This window comes from Mytilus edulis, chromosome 9 (genome assembly GCF_963676685.1).
Source record: "Mytilus edulis chromosome 9, xbMytEdul2.2, whole genome shotgun sequence".
In the NCBI taxonomy this organism is placed as follows: Eukaryota; Metazoa; Mollusca; class Bivalvia; order Mytilida; family Mytilidae; genus Mytilus; species Mytilus edulis.
The window spans coordinates 63,701,880-63,714,337 of NC_092352.1; positions in this window are offsets into that span (position 1 = coordinate 63,701,880).

The window sequence follows — 12,458 nt, forward strand, 5'->3', positions numbered from 1 at the left end:
ACATGTCCAACTGGCAGGTGTCATTTGAGCTTAACCTCATTTTCATGGTTCAGTGGTCAAAGTTCATTTTTCTTGGTTAAGTCTGTTTCTTTGAAACTATAATCAACAGGTCAACTATATTTAGTGTATTGATTGATTGTAAGGTATAAATGTATTTTTTGTTTTATTTATATGACCATGACCTCATTTTCCTGGATCTTGTTAAGTTTATGTGATAGTTGTAGTAAAGCTTCATATTTATGACTTTCAACATTATATCTATGGTAAGTTTTTGCGATACATTTCAGTGTGTGCACTCTTGTTTACGAATTGTTCTAAATCAAGATCCTGCAATGCTTGTTTATAATTAAATATTGTGTGTGCAATGGTTTTGCTGTAACTGCACGATACAATAGGAACCGACTGATTTTGAAAATAAATTGGAATTTTAGATGTTACCTCTTTTTTTATGTAAAATGTTGCTAGTGTTAATTGCATCTATTCCTCTATTGGTAAAGTTAACATGAAGGAATTTCCTCTTTTCCTCATGTAAAGATTCCGATATTACTCCTATAAAAATATGGAACAGAGCTATACCACAAATTATACTGACAAGACTGTTTGTAGGAGAAAATGTTTTTATTAGGGATGTCAATAAGTACTCGAGTATCGCTCAGTAGTACATAGTATCAATTACCAAAAAGATACTTCACTAATCGGTATTATATCAGGTGAATAATTCGACCTCACTAAATCCATATTCATGTGAACTTCAATTTAACCCCTATTAAAGCTAGAGTTTGATAACGCATGCATTGTGTGTGTACTGGTTAATTAAAGAAAAAAAAAGGTCAACATTGAAAGTGAAACAAGGTAAATCATTTGATTGACTGATTCGATCCACAAAAAATCTTTCTTATACAAATAGAAATGATGAGAAAAATATATTTTTAATCTATAATACAAAATTAAACAGACCTATAAAAAGAGTGCACACACTGAAATGTCTCGCCTTCTTTACTAATCATTGATATTATGTTGATAGTCCTAAGTGTAAAGCTTTATTACAACTGTCACATAAACTTAACATTAACCAAGATAGCTAAACAAAGACCAATGAACCATAAAATGAGGTCAAGGTCAGATGAACCATGCCAGGCAGATATGTACAGCTAACAAAGCTTCCATACAACAAATATAGTTGACCTACTACTTATAGTTTAAGAAAAATAGACCAAAACACAAAAACTTAACACTGTGCAATGAACCATGCAATTGAGGTCATGGTCAAATAAAACCTGCAGGACTGACATATAGATCATAATATATTTCCATACACCAAATATAGTTGACCTTTGGCATATAATATTAGATAAAAAGACCAAAACTTAAAAACTTAACTTTGACCACTGAACCATGAAAATGAGGTCAAGGTCAGATGACATCTGCCCACTAGACATGTACACCTTACAATCATTCCATACAACACATATAGTAGACCTATTGCAAAAAGTATGAGAAAAACAGACCAAAACACAAAAACTTAACTATAACCACTGAACCATGAAAATGAGGTCAAGGTCAGATGACACCTGCCAGTTGGACATGTACACCTTCCAGTCCTTCCATACACCAAATATATTAGCCCTATTGCTTATAGTATCTGAGATATGGACTTGACCACCAAAACTTAACCTTGTTCACTGATCCATGAAATGAGGTCGAGGTCAAGTGAAAACTGTCTGACGGCCATGAGGACCTTGTAAGGTACGCACAAACCAAATATAGTTATCCTATTACTTATAATAAGAGAGAATTCAACATTACAAAAATTCTGAACTTTTTTTTCAAGTGGTCACTTAACCATGAAAATAAGGTCAAGGACATAGGACATGTGACTGACGGAAACTTCGTAACATGAGGCATCTATATACAAAGTATGAAGCATCCAGGTCTTTCACCTTCTAAAATATAAACCTTTTAAGAAGTCAGCTAACACTGCCGCCGTAGCCGCCTCCGGATCACTATCCCTATGTTGAGCTTTCAGCTATAACCAGTATATTTTAGATGCAAGAATGTTAAAATGTGGAATTTAAATAATTGTTATAATTTAGTATTATAGTTAAGATATTTAGCACTAGCTTAAGAAATAATTTACTTGATAAATAGTTAATATAAATCTTCACAATTTTAGATAAGTGTAAAGCAAATTATTATGTAATCCCCTGAGGCCTAAATGACAATAGAGAATTAAGGATTAAAGAAGTGTTATATATACAAAAAGGATTTCTTACTTTTTAAGATGATTTAAGTTATGTCACAAAGACTTGATATTTGGGAATATAGATAAATAAGCATTATTATGTAAATTAGCTATTTGAGTATTAATGTTATGTAAATTGAATAATGAAACAATATATATTAGTTGACCATGTAGTTAGGGACACTTGTTTGACAGTCACATATTGGACACTTGTGTTTTATACTTGGATTTAGACAGTTGTATTGAATTGATATTAGACATGCTGTTTTAATATGTCTCATGAACTTATGATGTGATTTAATTGTGATTGATAACTTTACTGAATGCTGATTAATAAACATTATATATTGAACTTTGAATCTGTGTTACGTTGACATGTATTCATATCAAAGCTACCAGCTAGTTCCCCCAACCTAGCAAGATGAGTAACCAGGTCAGGAACGAGCATAGTACTGGCCTTGGTTATACGTGGCGGAGTGACCCAGCTTTCCGGTACTGAGGAGGGATAAATGTAGGATGCAAACCTGAAATCAAGACAAGAGTCAGCATATCTCCATATAGGAAGCAGTGAATTTTCCTGAGTGTGCAGAGGTGAGTCAACCTTTTATTTATGATCTTATATGACACCAAATCTTTAAATTTTACTTCATTTTGTAATTAAAGTTGTCAAGATCTTTTAATAGGATTTTCCCTCTAAAAAGACTCAATATGTCTAATTCAGTTTATCCTGACCCCTCCTTAGCTCTAATAGCCCCCCTTTCTAAAAATATTATACATTTGCAATTAGGTAATAAAACAGTTGATTCGTTAATTGATACAGGTGCTTCAATTTCTTGTATATCATTAAAGTGTTTACAAAAATGTTTGAAAAACATCAAAATACAAAAAAGTACACAATCTGGAATTTTTACTGCTTGTGGTATGAGCTATCCAATTTTAGGAAAAGTAGATGTTGAATTAAATATAGATGATTTAATTATATATCAAGAATTAACAGTGCTTGAGAACTTGACCTTTAATATAATTTTAGGAATAGACTTTCTTAAAGCTAATAAAGCTCATATAAATTTTGAAAATAATACCTTAGCAATTCAAGAAAATTTATTGAATGTACCTTTAAACAATATAGAGACTATAAATGAACATTATGCACATGTTAAAACTATAGCAGTAGAAGTTATTCCCCCACACTGTGAAGTTATTATACCTGTTAGGCTTTCTGTTAGGCATCGCAATAACAGTACAGTAATTCTTGAACCAAACTTTTCAAATGATATTAAAAATTTAGTTGGTTCAAAAGTGGTAGTAAATGTACAAAATGGAAAGGCTTTGTACAGAATTCTAAATCCTACTGGATTAAGTATAAAATTATATAGGAATAAGAAAGTAGCCAAGGCTTTTGAAATAGACAAAAATGGTATTTTTGCCTTAAATGATAATGATTCAATAGATAAATCTATTAAAGTAAATAAATATCAGAATGTTGAAAAAGAGTTGGGAATAAAAATGAATGAAAACTTAAATGCAAATCAAAGGAAACAGTTAACTGAACTCTTAACAAGGAATAGAAACGTTTTTGCTAAAGACATTACAGAGTTGGGTAAAACTAGTTACCACTATCACAGAATTGATACAGGTAATGCGCCACCTGTACAATCAATGCCCTACAGGCAAACACCACAAATGAGGGAAGAAACAGAAAAACATATTGATATAATGTTAAAAAATGACATTATAGAAGAATCAAACTCTCCATGGTCGTCCCCAATTGTATTAGTTCGCAAAAAGAAAAGTAATATGGATACAAAACAAGAATATAGGTTCGCGGTAGACTATCGTAGGCTCAACAAATGCACATTAAGGGCAAAATTTAGTATTCCTAGGATAGATGATGTTTTCGACACAGTTGCTAATTCAAAAGCTGTAATATATTCAGTACTGGATCTCATGAGTGGATTTTTTCAGACACCACTAGATCCTGAAACAAAACACAAATCTGCATTTGTAACACACCAAGGTATTTACCAATTCAAAAGAATGAGTTTTGGGTTAACAAATGCACCAATGGCTTTTCAAATGCTCATGACAAAAGTTTTAAAAGAATTAAACTGGAAAGTTGCTTTAGTATACATAGACTACATTTTGATTTTTAGTAAAAATTTTGAAGAACATTTAAAACATTTACAATTAGTTTTTGACAAATTAAAACAAGCCAATCTCACACTGAATCCAACAAAATGTCATTTTGCAAAAGAAGAAGTACATTATTTAGGTCATATTTTGTCCAAAAATGGTATTAAAGTAAACCCTGAAAAAACATCTGCTGTGCAAACATACCCAATACCTAAAAATATAAAACAGCTACGCAGTTTCTTAGGATTATGTAATTATTACAGGAAATTTGTGCACAACTACTCAAAAATAGTAACTCCACTTACACAATTAACTCAGAAAAATAAGAAATTCATCTGGACACAAGATTGTCAAGCAGCTTTTGAATCATTGAAGCACAGCCTTGTCTCAGCTCCAATCTTAGTGTTCCCAGACTTTGATAAACCATTTATTTTGTCAGTAGATGCATCCGATTATGCTATTGGCTATGTTCTTGGACAACTAAATCCAAACACAAAACTTGAACATGTCGTAGCTTATGGGGGTAGATCTTTAAACAAAAATGAACAAAAATGGCACATAAATGAAAAAGAAGGGTTAGCACTTAAAGAGGGAATTAAACATTTTAATCCATATTTGGCCACAAACAAATTTACAGTTTATACAGATAATATTACAGTTCGTTGGATAGATACAATTAAAAATATACAAGGGAGACTGGGTAGATGGGCACTTGAACTTCAAGGATATGACTTCGAAATAATGCATAGACCTGGGAAGAAAAATAATGCAGATGCCCTGTCAAGAAGAGAGTATGAAAAGATAGGCCCAGAAAATTTTCCGCAGAATGAAATTGAACAAACAGTTGCAGCCATGAGCAATAAGAAGTACGAAATCATAACATTTGATTATAAAGGAGATGACGAACAGCAACCAAACATTCTTACAATAACAGATACTGGTAATGAGGATGATGAAACATTAGAAAACATTGACCCAGAACAGTTTAAGAAACGTAAAACATTTCGGCACCTTCAAAGACATTGCCCAGATTTTGTTGAAATTTTTAGTTACAAATTAGAAGGCCAATTACCTCAAGAAAGACAGAAAGCAAGACAACTGGATGCGAAAGCCTTCCATTATGAAATTGATAATGGCATACTTTATCATTTTTTTAATGCAAGGTCAAGAAGTCTACCAAAAGGCCAGAACATGGTTAAGCAGCTGGCAATACCAAGAACCCTACGGAAGGAGGTACTAGAAGCTTTCCATGATAATATTGTTGGATGTCACCAAGGAGAAGAAAGGACATATGAAGCTGTACGTCAACGATACTACTGGCCAAACATGTATACAGATATCAAGACATACATTAAGACGTGTGAAATCTGCCAAAGATCTAAAAGAGATACACACAGCCATCCAGTGCCATTAAAACCAATGCCAATCGAAGAAGTTTTTTCCAGATGGCACATGGATATTTTAGAACTCCCAGAGACTCCAGAAAAATATCGTTACTTGCTGTTAGTGGTTGATAGCGGATCCAAATGGTGTGAAGCCTTTCCCATGAGGACACAAGAAGCAACAGAAGTAGCCAGCATCCTTTTTAGGGAGATAATTGCCCGTTTTGGTGCACCCCGCTGTATTGTGTCTGATCAAGGAGCCAATTTTCTTTCGAAGCTTGTTGCAGCTTTATGTGAGCTTCTCCAAATTAAACGCCACTATACAAGTGCATATCATCCACAAACAAATGCAGCGTGTGAACGGATGAACTCATTTATTGTCCAATCATTGAGAACTCAACTGGAAAAACAGACAGATTGGCCAAACTATATAGCACCTATAATGATGGCTTATAGAATGACACCAGCTACTCAGTCTACTCAGTATTCCCCTTTTCACCTTCTCTTTGGACAAGAAATGAGAGCACCTATTGATGTTGCCTTAATTCCAAAGTCAACATTGCCTAAAAACCACAGAGAATACCTCAATAAATTTATTAAGGACCTCCTATTAACAAGGGATGTTGCTGCAGAAAACACAAAAAGAGCACAAGCAAAATACAAAACACAGCATGACAAAAGAGCAGTAAAACCCACATATTTACCTGGTGACAAAGTAATGCTATTTTGTAAAAAGGTTAAAAAAGGTGAAAGTCCAAAATTAAAAGTTAGGTGGACAGGCCCATTTACAATAACAAACCTTGGACCCCCAGACTGTAATACTTTTAAGCTAAGAAGGGACAGCGATAACAAAATCTCAAAGAAATTAGTTAATGCAAGTCGTCTGAAAGTATTCAACAGTAAAACAGACCGCCCTGACTACCTCCTAGATGATAATGATGATCTATTTGAAGAAGATGAGAATGCTGAAGATGAAAATCAACAAGTCCAGAATGAAAACACAGAGAATCAAACACAAGACACAATGTCTAATTCTCAACCCAAAAATGCACCCAGGAATAATAAAAACAAAACTGATCAATCTAAAAATTCAAAGCAAAGTAAAAAAGTGCTTCCTGACAATTTAAATGAAAAGCAAAATACAAATAAAACTGCTCAACAAGCTACAACAGAAATACAAATTACACCTGATGATGTTGAAAAGATTATATCATCGGCATGGGTAAACAAGAAACTATGCTACAAAATAAAAATTAAAAACATGTCAAAAACAGAATGGGTACACCAAGATAAAATCCCAGAGAATATGAGAAGAGAATTTCATGAAAACAGAACGCATACTGGTAAAAAGAGAAAAAGACCATTACTAGAAAACAAACATAAATTTTTTGAACCTTCAAATGAACCACAAAATGTAACTGCAATAGACCAAAACAATGATGTAAAATATAAACAAAGACCGAAAATAAATTGGGATAAATTTCCAGTGCAAGCTGTTAAACTGGAAAATAACAGATTTTTTGTCAAAACCATATTGAGAAATAATAGAATATCACATTATCAACCTTTAAACAGAGTAAATGGGGAAGATCAACATGCTTTTACAAATTTGCTTGCTTATTTTTATGGTGACCAGTTTTATAACATTATGTTGACCCTTACAGGAAATTCACAAACAAAAGATATGGGACCAGCATGTTTTGTTACAGGCTCTCACATTACACATTTTAAAATAGAAAATAATGTCCCAAAATGTTTCATACACTATGAGCAAAGACATATATATGATCCAGAATGGGTGCCTTTTGAAACTTGTCCTCCGGGACTTCTTAAAATTTTTCAAGATAAATATGAAGATGAGTGGATGAGATGTTATAACTAAAAGATATTCAAGTAGTGTTATAAGCATTCATAAATGCAATGTGACAATGCTTATTCTTTTGTATCGTTGAAAAGTGTTATTTTTGTTCTGAATTTCTGGTTGAGTACATAATATTCAGAAGTTATAGTGTCTGTTAATTTAATCCTGCTGGACAAATGTATTCATTACATTAGTAGTTCTTACTATTGGATCCTTAAATATTGCAGGTAGACGGCACATCTACTGATGTACTATTAAACCAATTTTAGATCAGATTATACAAAATGTACTTTATCAATGATACAAATAGAAATATCAAGTGGTCCCTATACATTACATTGTATATAGGCATCACTATTTTTGAGCTGTGTTTTTTATTATTATGACTTAAAGATTTTTTACTAAACAGATAAAATAATTAAAGAGTACTTAATAAGGAAGTACAAAATAAACTGGCGTACAGTTGCTAAATAATTAGAAATAAGAAGAGAAAGTATAGGAAATTAAGATAAAATATAAAAGGAAGAGAATTAGAAATTCTTACATGTAGTATGTTATTTATTGTAATATTTATAAATAGGTAGTTCAGTTACTGACCTAAAATTGTAGTATTCTAGTGAATATTTAAGAGATAAATAAATAGAAATTCCCCAATTCAAATGAATTAATTATGATAAGAGATAAATTAGGGTTAATTGGTGTCATGTATGATTATGATATTGGTTGCACTTACATTCATGAAGTAACCTACCAATGGTGGACCCACAGATAAAGAAATGGTGGACCCACAAAAATGAAGAAATGGTAGACACACAGATAAAGAAATGGTGGACCCATAGAAGTGACCAAATTGTGCATTTAAAATTAAAGAAAGACAAACAATGATGAACATATCATATTACCTAGTTAAAATTTATTTGATATTATAAAACTTATTAGCAGAGATTTGTGACCTGAAGTGACATTTTATTAACCTAACATGAATATTGATGAAGAGTAAAAGACAATGTGATATGAAATTTTATAATAATATCTGGTAAATTACTATGACGATCAAACAACAGAAGAAACCAGGTGGACATGTATCATGATGTATAAACAATATCGTTGAAAACTAGTAACTTTTATTTGACTACCAATGGTGAAAAATGTGAAGATTGTACTGTTGAACATTAATTGTCTATATTGAATATGTGTACAGAAGACACTTATATTTGCTTATTTAAATGCTTGCTTGTTTTGATAGAGATCATTACTATTGCTTTATTGTTGTTTTAATTATATATTTTCTTTCCAGATTATTCACAGATTAATCATATAAAAATGTATATGTCTAAATATGTTTTATGTTGAACTTCATTATATAAGAAGATGATATGATTTGAATAATTATGTGTTTAACTTGCAGATGATGACCGATATGGATAATATATTACAGTAATAATCTTATATTTCAGCTATATATATTGCTATTTTTATGCCCCTTTATGCACCTAGAAATACTTCATGAAGTATGCAATGAGCTCATTGTCATTATGTGAGAGTTGGACTTGTCAATATTAGTGATCTTCAGAGAACTTCCCTGATATGGACAATCTAAACTTGACCATTCCCCAAACCAAGAACAGGTACAAGTAACATGTATATATATTTAGTAATGTTTTATTACAGGATTCAGTAAATTAATTAATGATTTCACCATAATTTTTTTGTACATATTGTAATATCTAATTGACAGGAATCAGTGATTCAATTGCTTCACAATATATTGTTATATCTTATTGACAGGATTTAGTAATTCACTTGAACTATATGATATGTGTATAACATTTTTTTTTATGATGCATTTTGTATTTAAATTGAAGATTGCAGGAGCAATCTTGGCGACGAAGGGAAGGGTATAACCAGTATATTTTAGATGCAAGAATGTTAAAATGTGGAATTTAAATAATTGTTATAATTTAGTATTATAGTTAAGATATTTAGCACTAGCTTAAGAAATAATTTACTTGATAAATAGTTAATATAAATCTTCACAATTTTAGATAAGTGTAAAGCAAATTATTATGTAATCCCCTGAGGCCTAAATGACAATAGAGAATTAAGGATTAAAGAAGTGTTATATATACAAAAAGGATTTCTTACTTTTTAAGATGATTTAAGTTATGTCACAAAGACTTGATATTTGGGAATATAGATAAATAAGCATTATTATGTAAATTAGCTATTTGAGTATTAATGTTATGTAAATTGAATAATGAAACAATATATATTAGTTGACCATGTAGTTAGGGACACTTGTTTGACAGTCACATATTGGACACTTGTGTTTTATACTTGGATTTAGACAGTTGTATTGAATTGATATTAGACATGCTGTTTTAATATGTCTCATGAACTTATGATGTGATTTAATTGTGATTGATAACTTTACTGAATGCTGATTAATAAACATTATATATTGAACTTTGAATCTGTGTTACGTTGACATGTATTCATATCAAAGCTACCAGCTAGTTCCCCCAACCTAGCAAGATGAGTAACCAGGTCAGGAACGAGCATAGTACTGGCCTTGGTTATACAGCAACAAAAGTTGCAGGCTTGACAAAAATCCATTTGCACAAGTTAGCTTAATCTATTTATATCTATATTTATGTTTACATCGCTTATATGGTCATCTGAGGTTAACTCAATAGTTGATTAGATGGCGTCTAGAAAAAACAAGAGTGCACACGCTGAAATGTCTCGCCTTCTATACTAATCATTGATATTATGTTGATAGTCCTAAGTATAAAGCTAAGCTTTAATACAACTGTCACATAAACTTAACATTAACCAAGATAACTAAACAAAGACCAAGGAACCTTGAAAATGAGGTCAAGGTCAGATGAACCATGCCAGGCAGACATGTACAGCTAACAATGCTTCTATACAACATATGTAGTTGACTTATTACTTATAGTTTAAGAAAAATAGACCAAAACACAAAAACTTAACACTGTGCAATGAACCGTGAAAATGAGGTCACGGTCAAATGAAACTTGCGCGACTGACATAAAGATCATAAAATATTTCCATACACCAAATATAGATGACCTATGGCATATAGTATTAGATAAAAAGACCAAAACTCAAAAACTTAACTTTGACCACTGAACCATGAAAATGAGGTCAAGGTCACATGACATCTGCCCGCTAGATAAGTACACCTTACAATCATTCCATACAACAAATATAGTAGACCTATTGCATATAGTATGAGAAAAACAGACCAAAACACAAAAATTTAACTATAACCACTGAACCATAAAAATGAGGTCAAGGTCAGATGACACCTGCCAGTTGGACATGTACACCTTACAGTCCTTCCATACACCGAATATACTAGCCCTATTGCTTGTAGTATCTGAGATATGGACTTGGCCACCAAAACTTAACCTTGTTCACTGATCCATGAAATGAGGTCGAGGTCAAGTGAAAACTGTCTGACAGACATGAGGACCTTTCAAGGTAAGCACATATCAAATATAGTTATCCTATTACTTATAATAAGAGAGAATTCAACATTACAAAAAATCTGAACTTTTTTTTCAAGTGGTCACTGAACCATGAAAATGAGGTCAAGGACATTGGACTGACGGAAACTTCGTAACATGAGGCATCTATATACAAAGTATGAAGCATCCAGGTCTTCCACCTTCTAAAATATAAAGCTTTTAAGAAGTTAGCTAACACCGCCGCCGCCGCCGGCGCCGGATCACTATCCCTATGTCGAGCTTTCTGCAACAAAAGTTGCAGGCTCGACAAAAACCACACACGAAATGAAGCTACATGTGTACATATAAATAAAGGCAACAGTAGTATACCACTGTTCAAAACTCATAAATCCATGGACAAAAAACAAAATCGGGGTAACAAACTAAAACCGAGGGAAACGTATTAAATATAAGAGAAGAACAACGACATAACACTAAAATGTAACACACATAGACAAAATCCCACGAGAATAACAAATATAACATATATATATAACATCAAAACCAAATACATGAATTTGGGATAGACAAGTACCGTGACACGTCTTATCGCAATGTGAATTTACACTCAAAAATAAGAGAAAACAAACGACACAACGTGATAATGGTATACACACAAAAACGAACTATAATATAACAATGGCCATATTCCTGACTTGGTACAGGGCATTTTTAAAGGAAAAAATGGTGGGTTGAACCTGGTTTTGTGGCATGCCAAACCTCGCACTTTTATGGCCATGTGAAATATAACATCAAAATGACAACACAGGACTACAATATAAATAAATTGGAGAACACAATTGACAAAGAATCACACGAACAACAGCCAACAAAAGGCAACAAGTTCAAAATTTTAATACGTCAGAAGTGTATTTTGTCCACACAAGACCTACGTGTGACGCCCAGATACAAAAGTTTGAAAGATGAAACGAGTACAAAGTTGCACAGCATCGAGGACCAAAAGATCAAAAAGGTTGTGCCAAAAACGGCAAGGGTTTTCTGTTAGTTACCAGAAAATCCCTATAATTTAGAATAATTTATACTTTTGCAAACAGTAAATTTTATAAAATGAGTATTCAAAAGATGTACATGATAAAACTGAAGTATATAATCGTTTCCTTTCCCTGTAAATTATTTATTTTAGACTTTTGATAGTTTGGATAAATGTTTACCATTGTTATAAATAAAATATGAGAATTTGAGTCAAATCGGTGACCATGAATTTGACAGCTAGTGCAGTAATTGATAATTGCCAGATTACATAATTACAAAATAGAGTAAATGAGCTTTTAATTATAGTATAC